Below are 9,207 nucleotides of genomic sequence, written 5' to 3'. Positions count from 1 at the left end.
AGTTTTCACAATTCCTGACATTTAATCCAAGTAAAAACTCCCTGTCTTAGGTCAGTTAGGATCACCACTTTATTTTAAGAATGTGAAATGTAAGAATTGGAGAATGATTTATTTCAGCTTTTATTTCTATCATCATATTCCCATTGGGTCAGAAGTTTACATACACTCAATTAGCATTTGGTAGCATTGCCTTTAAATTGTTTAACTTGGGTCAAATGTTTCGGGTAGCCTTTCATAGGCTTGTGGGTGAATTTTGGCCCATTCCTCCTGACAGAGCTGGTGTAACTGAGTCAGGTTTGTAGGTCTCCTTCCTTGCACGCGCTTTTTCAGTTCTGCCCACAAATTTTCTATAGGATTGAGGTCAGGACTTTGTGATGGCCACTCCAATACCTTGACTTTGTTGTCCACAATTCTGGAAGTATGCTTGGGGTCATTGTCCATTTGGAAGACCCATTTGCGACCAAGCTTTAACTTCCTGACTGATGTCTTGAGATGTTGCTTCAATATATCCAAATATTTTTCCTCCCCCATGATGCCATCTATTTTGTGATGTGCACCAATCCCTCCTGCAGCAAAGCACCCCCACAACATGAAGCTGCCACCCCCGTGCTTCCCGGTTGGGATGGTGTTCTTTGGCTTGCAAGCCTTCCCCTTTTTCCTCCAAACATAACGATGGTCATTATGGCCAAGCAGTTCTATTTTTGTTTCATCAGACCAGAGGACGTTTCTACAAAAAATAAGATCTTTGTCCCCATGTGCAGTTGCAAACCGTAGTCTGGCATTTTCATGGCGGTTTTGGAGCAGTGGTTCTTCCTTGCTGAGCGGCCTTTTTATGTCAATATAGGACTCGTTTTACTGTGGATATAGATACTTTTGTACCCGTTTCCTCCAGCATCTCCGCAATGTCTTTTGCTGTTGTTCTGGGATTGATTTGCACTTTTTGCACCAAAGTACGTTCATCTCTAGGAGACAGAACGCCTCTCCTCCCTGAGCGGTGTGACGGCTGCGTGGTCCCATGGTGTTTATACTTGCGTACTATTGTATGTACAGATGAACGTGGTACTTTCAGGCCTTTGGAAATTGCTCCCAAGGATGAACCAGACTTGTGGAGGTCTACAATTTATTTTGATTTGCCCATGATGTCAAGCAAAGAGGCACCGAGTTTGAAGGTAGGCCTTGAAATACATCCACAGGTACACCTCCAATTCACTCAAATTATGTCAATTGGCCTATCAGAAGCTTCTAAAGCCATGACATCATTTTCTGGAATTTTCCAAGCTCTTTAAAGGCACAGACAACTTAGTGTATGTAAACTTCTGACCCACTGTTATTGTGATACAGTGAATTATAAGTGAAATAATCTGTCTGTGAACAATTGTTGGAAAAATTACTTGTGTTATGCACAAAGTAGATGTCCTAACTGACTTGCCAAAACTATAGTTTGTTAACAAGAAATTTGTGGAGTGGTTGAAAAAATAGTTTTAATGACTCCAACCTAAGTATATGTACACTTCCGACTTCAACTGATATATATCTAAATATATAAATATATATTTATATATCCATCCATCTGAAGACCTTTATGTTGCAGACAACCATTGCAGAGCCACAGGTAATTGTGCAATAGATCTCTGCCAGATGGTAAACTTCCACCAGTGATGCAGTAATTGGAACTGGTTGTGCAGGCTAATTTTCTCTGGCTCGCAAGAGCTTTTCCAGAAGTCTCCTGTTCTTCGATGCAGTTTAAATTCCCTGTCTCCGCCATCGGGTCTGGACTACTGCTTTTTCTGCTGCTCAGTAGGCAGTCTGACCATTTTGAAGGGACAGAGGTTCACAGAAGTGCTGATAACAAGACAACAATTGAGGCATCACTTCAGCTGCAGTCATTCAAATAACGTCGAAGGGAATACTGTCTAGCAGTGCCATCCACCACCAAAACACTTAATCTACACAGTTCTGCAATATCCTGTATTGAAGGCCTATATTTCCCCGCTCTCCCCTGCTCCCACCCCCACCACCTTCTTTGAAAATAACACCAATTCCAACCTCTATTGCAAAGAGAGAGAAAATGCACCTCTCCTCTCGTTCTTAGGCGCTGCAATTTTGCCAGGGAAATATTTATCTTGAGTGATCCGCTCCACATCACAGGAGTCGAAACACGACATCCCCGCCAGAAAGAGTTAATAACATCCGTGTACTCTTCCGGTCAAGGCGAAGGTCACAGCTGACATAAATTCACTGCTGTTCTATTTCAGTTGATCTCTAATAAAGGGCAACAGCCTTGCCCCTTCACACTCTACTGTCAGGGTGGCAGACCATGATCAGTCCCGAGTTCCTCTGAACAGGAAATCTGCTAAGGTGCTCTGTCTGCCGTGTTGTAACAAGTACGTTGGTTGGTGATGACTCAGGCGGTGCCACATACAAAATGTAGCTCTGAGCTAAGTATACAAACCAAAAATATGTGTCACGATAGACTCAGAGACTGTGAAGGTTTTAACATGAGTCCTACATACTGAAATAGCCTGGATGTGGGAGAAACTTACCCTTAAGAGTAAAATAGATGACACTTGTCAATGGCCTATACTCCATACAAGAGCCAAGGGCTACATCAAAGTTACATAATATGGCACATGCCATTGTTTTTATTGCAAATATATGGCAACATTTAATATGATAATAAACAACCCTGAATGAATGGCGTTGAGTTTGTCTCTTAGAGAATGCAGTCAGTCGATTTTGAAGGATCAGGACTGTGGCTGGGTATGCTAACTAGAGTAATTTGAGGTTTATGATGCAGAGGAAGGTTGTTCCCCTTTAAGATGCCAATAGGCCTACCACTACATTACATTCACAACAGTTGAAAAGACTGTTTGGTACACTTCAATGTCCCCAAGTTTCCAGAGATGTGTATAAAGATTGCTTGAGAGTATTTTCTCACATACAGTAATGCATCATTCTCAGAGCAGTTTTCCAGAGAGGAAGGGACACAAATTGACAGAGACATGAGGTGTAATTATATCCATAGCCCACAACAATAACATACACACCACACAAACACTAACTTGCTCTTAGCCAGATTTCAATCTCGTCCGTCTTAAAAGCCAGTCCCAAAATACGTCCCAGAAAACAGAATGCCTGGCAATTTGCCTGACAATTTACAAAATATAAAAAGGTGGCAATTTGTCTGCTCTATTTTTGAAAACAGCCACCACAATGTACACACACCTTTAAAGTTTCTGTACTGCGGCAGCCGCCTTTGTGCCGAGGTTCCTTGACAAGGTAATCAGTAGCTGGCTCGGCTTCAAATAAGCCTGGGCCTGAGCTGTATTAATACAGCAGTAGACATGTTCAAGGTTATTACTTCTGATACAGACGGCTCGCTACTTTCTCAAGTGACTGCCAGAGCTGGAAAGTGGGTATATATAGAGCCCTCAAACTCAACTCTGTACCTCGAAGCCAGTTCCACTGTGCTTTTTTTCTTCGTCATTGTTGCTCTCTAATCAGGGACTGATTTAGACCTGGGACACCTGGTGGGTGCAATTAATTATCAGGTAGAACAGAAAACTAGCAGGTTCCATACCTCTGAGGGTAAGAGTTGAATACCCCTGGTATAGAGTATGTACTGGTGAAAGAGAAAAGTGAAATTCCCTTATTATACTCTCTCTCCTCACCTCTTCAGTAATCGAACAAAGTTCATATCATGAAACTCTGGACAATGGAATTGAATCTGTTCTCTACGAAATTAAATGAAGTCTCTTAGAATCTATATTGTTGGAGATTAAGGTTCTATTGGATAGATTTTGTGGTGTCAAAGGGCACCAGGAAAATCTATTTTTGTTCGATGTCAATAGCTATACCATGTTACGTGATGGTTTTAGTTCTACAGCACTACAATACTTGGGTTATCAAAACTTTGATATTTTATCATGTGAATGGCTTCAGTTTGTGGACAGCAGTGCTATACAGTATAACAAAGCCAAGTGATCTGTTCTTTGAATATCGCTTCAAGCATAAATTACAAAAAATCAAACCCATAAATGAATTACCTTAATAATCTTCAATAGGCGCAACCACCAAGGGGCCATGCAGTCTAACCTCACTTACGCTGCCATTCCTGGCTAGAGGGCATAATTGACCTGCTTGGCTTCTGAAGGCATGAGATACACCCAAATTAATGGTTGGTTAATTGTGTCAGTCTACAGTCAACAGTTCCAGTCTAGCACTGTAGCCCCTGGCTCAGTATTCTATTTTAAAAGGGTTGTCTTTCAGAAATGAGACAAATCAACAGTAAAAGATTCTGTCTCTGATATTTTCTGATTAGCCTTTTTTTTAGGCCTTTAGATATTCCTTTTGGACTTTAGGCTGCTCCCGGAAATCCCTGAGCTGTTGAATACCATCAGCACACTCTTTCCAACTGTCCCCCCACGAAGGGGAGAGAATCAATACATGTAATGTATCCAATCAATTACCAGAATGTTTTCTTTCACCTTAAGTGACTCCTAACATTTAGCCACTCAGTGGCATGGTGGCTAGAGACTATATGGTGCTTGTTGAGAGGTTCGAAAAACCAAACTGTGAAATGTTTATCAGTATTCCCACCTCTCTTCTGTTTAAGACTTGGGTTTCAATGAAAGCACTCTGAGAATCACACAAAATCCCCAAGGCCCAAGATTGGTTACCATTAAATTAGCTTCAGGGCCATTATCAATGTTTCCATGTCTCCAATCCATTTAAAGCAATGCTCCTGTAATATGAGAATGCATAAAGGTGCATCATAACCACAGACTGTAAGCAGCCTGCTCTCTCTCCTCTGATGCCCAGCAGGATAGGCCTTTAGAGACATTACCTCTCCTCCATAAACAATGCAGCCCCTTCGGCCCTGCGTGGAAAATAATGAAGACTCAATATCCACACAGCCATGGACCAGCTGCTTCCAGTCTCCTCCTCTAACCGGGCCATTCCGGGGGTGGTGTGCATTCCGGCCATCAGAGGAACAGCCAGGGAGGAGGCAATATGAATCACTCCTATCCAGAGGGAGCACATAAAGGTGAGAATGGGGATGTTTTCATTGTCAAGGGGCTATATACGGGGATGGCGTTCGGGATGCTTATCACAGGGCTTGTTGTTGTTTCTGGCTCTCTCCAATGAAAGACGCCTGATAGATGGCTCCACTTATTGTGATTAATTGTCTGACTGAGGGGTTTTATGAAGCTTCACCGTGTCAGATGACAAGGCAGTTAACCGAAGGTCATGCTGATTTGTGGTGGAGCAACATGTATATGAAGTTAAACACTACACACCACTGGGCTCTGTTTACTGGCCAAATAGCGCTGACCTCAGGGGTCAATGGATTCCAGAGGCTCGTTCTAGGGGTCTTAGGGTGAAGTAGTGACCATGATGTGGGATGAAGTTCAGCTCATCTCTCATTCACTCACTGATTCATATTTGGAAAAAACTACGGTCGATTGATGGCCACTTGCGTCACACGCTGATGTCATTTTGAATATTGAGTAACTCACCATGTGTTTATGCTAGAGATGACCATTTGTTGTAGTAGCTGCAGCTCAGTCCAGTCTTTCCGCCGATATAAAGTTTTCTCCTATTCCATAACATGGGGCTTGTGAAAGCGGCCTTTTTCTACACATGAGAGGATCCGAATCTGAAAATTGTGAAGAAATTGTCTGTAAAACCCGAACTGTGTAAGCTACAAACAAATATGTCACCAATATCAAAAGTGAAGACTCTCACAAACACAACAGTGTTGGTTGTTTGGCTCTATGACATCCATAAGCTTTATGGCACGGATGTCCTCATTTTGCAGAGGTCTTCTCACAAAACCGACTGTTCAGACCAAACCGTTGGAGCTACAGTACAAACTAATATGTCACCAATATCGTTCTGCTCTAGGATGCACACAAACTTCAGAGGAGTACCAGGCTGTAAAAATGGCAAAAAGTGCATAGGGGGTAAAAATTTGCCTAAAATAACATGACCAAAAATAACATGACCAAAAACAATTTTCTCTCAGATATAGGGCAGACACTTCAAAACCTTGTTCCTTATGATACATGTTTTTGACGATCTCTTTTGCCATCTATTAATGTTTTATTCTATGCTTCTCTATGGGCTATAGCAGTAAAGGCCAAATGCAATGTTTCATCAAATAATTTGTATATTTTTATATACCTACAGGGGTCCTAAAATTCCAAATCAAATGGCTAAATGATACATTTTACGACCATCTTAAAACAATTCCACACGTTAGCTTAGTACATAACGCCATCTAAGAGCTTAGACCTACAGGGTTAAAAAGCAGCCATTTAATGTGCCTTGAGAAAGTATTCACACCCATTGACTTTTTCCACATTTTGTTGAATTTAAAATTGATTAAATTGAGATGTTTTGTCACTGGCCTACGCACAATACCCCATAATGTCAAAGTATAATTATGTATATCATTTTTTTTTTTTTTTTACAAATTCATTAAAAAAGAAAAGCTGAAATGTCTTGAGTCAAATAAGTATTCAACCCATTTGTTATGGCAAGCCTAAATACGTTCAGAAGTAAACATTTGCTTAACCCTTGTGTAGTCTTAACATTCTGTATACTCCCCTTGTCTTAAAGGTAAAAAATGACCCGCCTTCACTAAACCCCTAAAATAAAGCATCTTAATTTAATTCTAAACCCCAAATCTATTTTGCATGAAGAAACAACCTGTCATTCATCACAAACTTTGTGAATATCTGTTTTTTCCCTCTTCACAATGCAGAAAGACTGCATTTAATCAATCAGTGGACACCACTCATTTATATTACAACACACGTGTCATAATTGTTTTCTTTACTAAAGTAGAGGTTTATTATTATTGCTAATGGTACTGCATAGGTGTAAACATAACATTTTCAGCAAGAGATAGCACTTGTATAGCCTAAGAAAATAACAGTCTTGAACTTTTTTGGCAACATAGTGATATATTCTTATATACTGTACAATAAGGAATTCAACTGCAAAATACTAGTCTTCACCCATTTTTTGAACCATTGCCCCCACCCACAAGGTATATAAAAAATAACAATAAAAACAAAATACAAAACAAAACGTGAAGAACATAAATCAATCAACTCTAATTAGCACATGTAGGACAGTATGCAAGTGTGTGTACATGGACTTTGCAGATGTATTTCTTACATGTGCAGCACATAGTATTTATTTTACAGTCTTTCTTTGGTGGCAGAATTGCCATCCCCTCCTCTTGCCTGCCCCAGCTGCAGCCTCAGGTGGATCAGGACAAGATTCAGCCCCCTGAACAGCTTTCACAAGCGCTGCAGAGACTGCTGTGCGGGGGAGGCGCTCCCTTCGTTGAATGTGTGGGGTTACAAGTGCCTTTCCCAGCTGCTCCAGGAACACCCTCCTCTTGTTCCGCTTATCAGGCATCCAGGTAGGGTTGATCTTGTTCCATATCACGAAGGCATTGTGTGAGGACACATCGATGATGTTATGGAAGATGACCAGGGGACGCGGGCAGTCATCATCCTGCAGCTGTAAGTTCCAATCACCTTGTCCAGGTTGTCCACGGCTCCTTTGTTGTGGTTGTAGTCCATGATGATGGCTGGCTTCCTGTCCTCACGATCACGGATCTCAGACGTTTTGTGCAGTGTGCTCAGGAGTATCACATTCTTGTTCCTCTTTGGGAGGTAAGAAACTAGAGTGGTGGTGGGGGTAAAGGCAAACTTTGATGAGAAGGCTTCTCTCCCCCTTGTTGCGAGGAGCGCAGGGGGGAGCTCAGGCTTGTTCTTTCTAACTGTGCCAACCATGGTGATCTTCCTCTTCAGGAGCTGCTGGCTGAGTTCATAAGAGGTTAAGAAATTGTCAAATGTGACATTGTGCCTCCTCAGTCCATCTGTCATATCAAGCACAACCCGCATCCCCTGGTTTTTCACCAGTTCTCCACTGGTCGGCTTCCATGTGTAGACTTACATCTTCCAAGCGTAGCTGGATGGTGTTTCACAGGCCACCCATATCTTGATGCCATACAGTACTTTGCTGGCTTGCTGGGCATATACTGCCGGAACGGACAGCAACCTTTTGACAAAAGAGATTACTATCAGTAATTAGTATCAGTGTCACAGAAAACAATCACATAAATCAATGATATTACAGCAATACATAATACAATTAACAGTGAAAATCACTTACATTACAGATATGAAACAATTTTTACCTCTGAATGGAACCAGTTGCTCATCCACTGTTACTTCAGGCCCAGGGTTATAGAGGTATGGCAGACGCTCCACCCACTTCTCTGACCTCTCTTATGGCCGCCAGTTTGTCTCTCACACGTCTTGCAGGTCTTGACTCACGGTTAACAAATCGTTGCATTCTTGAGAAAGTGTGAAAGACTTTCAGTGGCATCGTGGCATGGAAAATCACCCTTCCACTCTCTGCATCCCAGAGACTACATGTAGCCTCGCCTCGGGACCTATACACACCCGCTAAGATTAGCAGCCAAGTGTAGGCACGCAGGTCAATCTCATCCATCCTTTTCCAGTTGTCTCCATATTTACGGAAAGCCTCCAAATTTGTCATCTCCAGGATGATTTTTTTTCGATGGCTGGTGTGATGAACATGTAGAATGTTGAGGCGATGTCCTGGGCATGGGCAACTGCATGTCTTGTGGGCCCTGGGATCATCCTTATGACATAATGTGCTGCCATCCTGCCCTAGTTGTCATATGGTGACAAGGACCATGTTATTTTGCTGTTCTTTGTCACGCCCTGACCTTAGAGAGCCTTTTTATTTCTCTTTTTGGTTAGGTCGGGGTGTGATTTGGGTGGGCAATCTATGTGTTCTATTTCTTTGTTGGCCGGGTATGGTTCCCAATCAGAGGCAGCTGTCTATCGTTGTCTCTGATTGGGGATCATACCTAGGCAGCCTGTTGGGATCTTGTTTTTGCATAGTTACTGTGTAGCCTGCAGAACGTTACGTTCGTTTATATTTTGTTGTTTTCTGGTGTTCTTCAAATAAAGAAAGATGTACGCTTACCACGCTGCATCTTGGTCTCCTCATTCTAACGACGGACGTAACATTCTTTGACAAAAAAGTCTCTCTTTCAGCTTGGAGGGTTTCTTCTTCATCTGAAGATGATGCATCGTGCTCTGGGTTGTATTCTTCGCCATCTTCTTCTTCAGATACCTCCTCCTCTTCTAA

At 42.0% G+C, this 9,207-nt stretch overlaps 1 pseudogene; it reads right to left on the bottom strand.

Annotated features, from left to right (window-relative positions):
• Nucleotides 1–7,033: 7,033 nt before the first annotated feature.
• LOC139028743 (piggyBac transposable element-derived protein 4-like) lies at nt 7,034–8,270 on the bottom strand (annotated as a pseudogene).
• Nucleotides 8,271–9,207: the final 937 nt, after the last annotated feature.

Source organism: Salvelinus sp. IW2-2015, linkage group LG14, assembly GCF_002910315.2.
Source record: "Salvelinus sp. IW2-2015 linkage group LG14, ASM291031v2, whole genome shotgun sequence".
In the NCBI taxonomy this organism is placed as follows: Eukaryota; Metazoa; Chordata; class Actinopteri; order Salmoniformes; family Salmonidae; genus Salvelinus; species Salvelinus sp. IW2-2015.
This window is presented reverse-complemented; position numbering and strand designations above follow the sequence as displayed.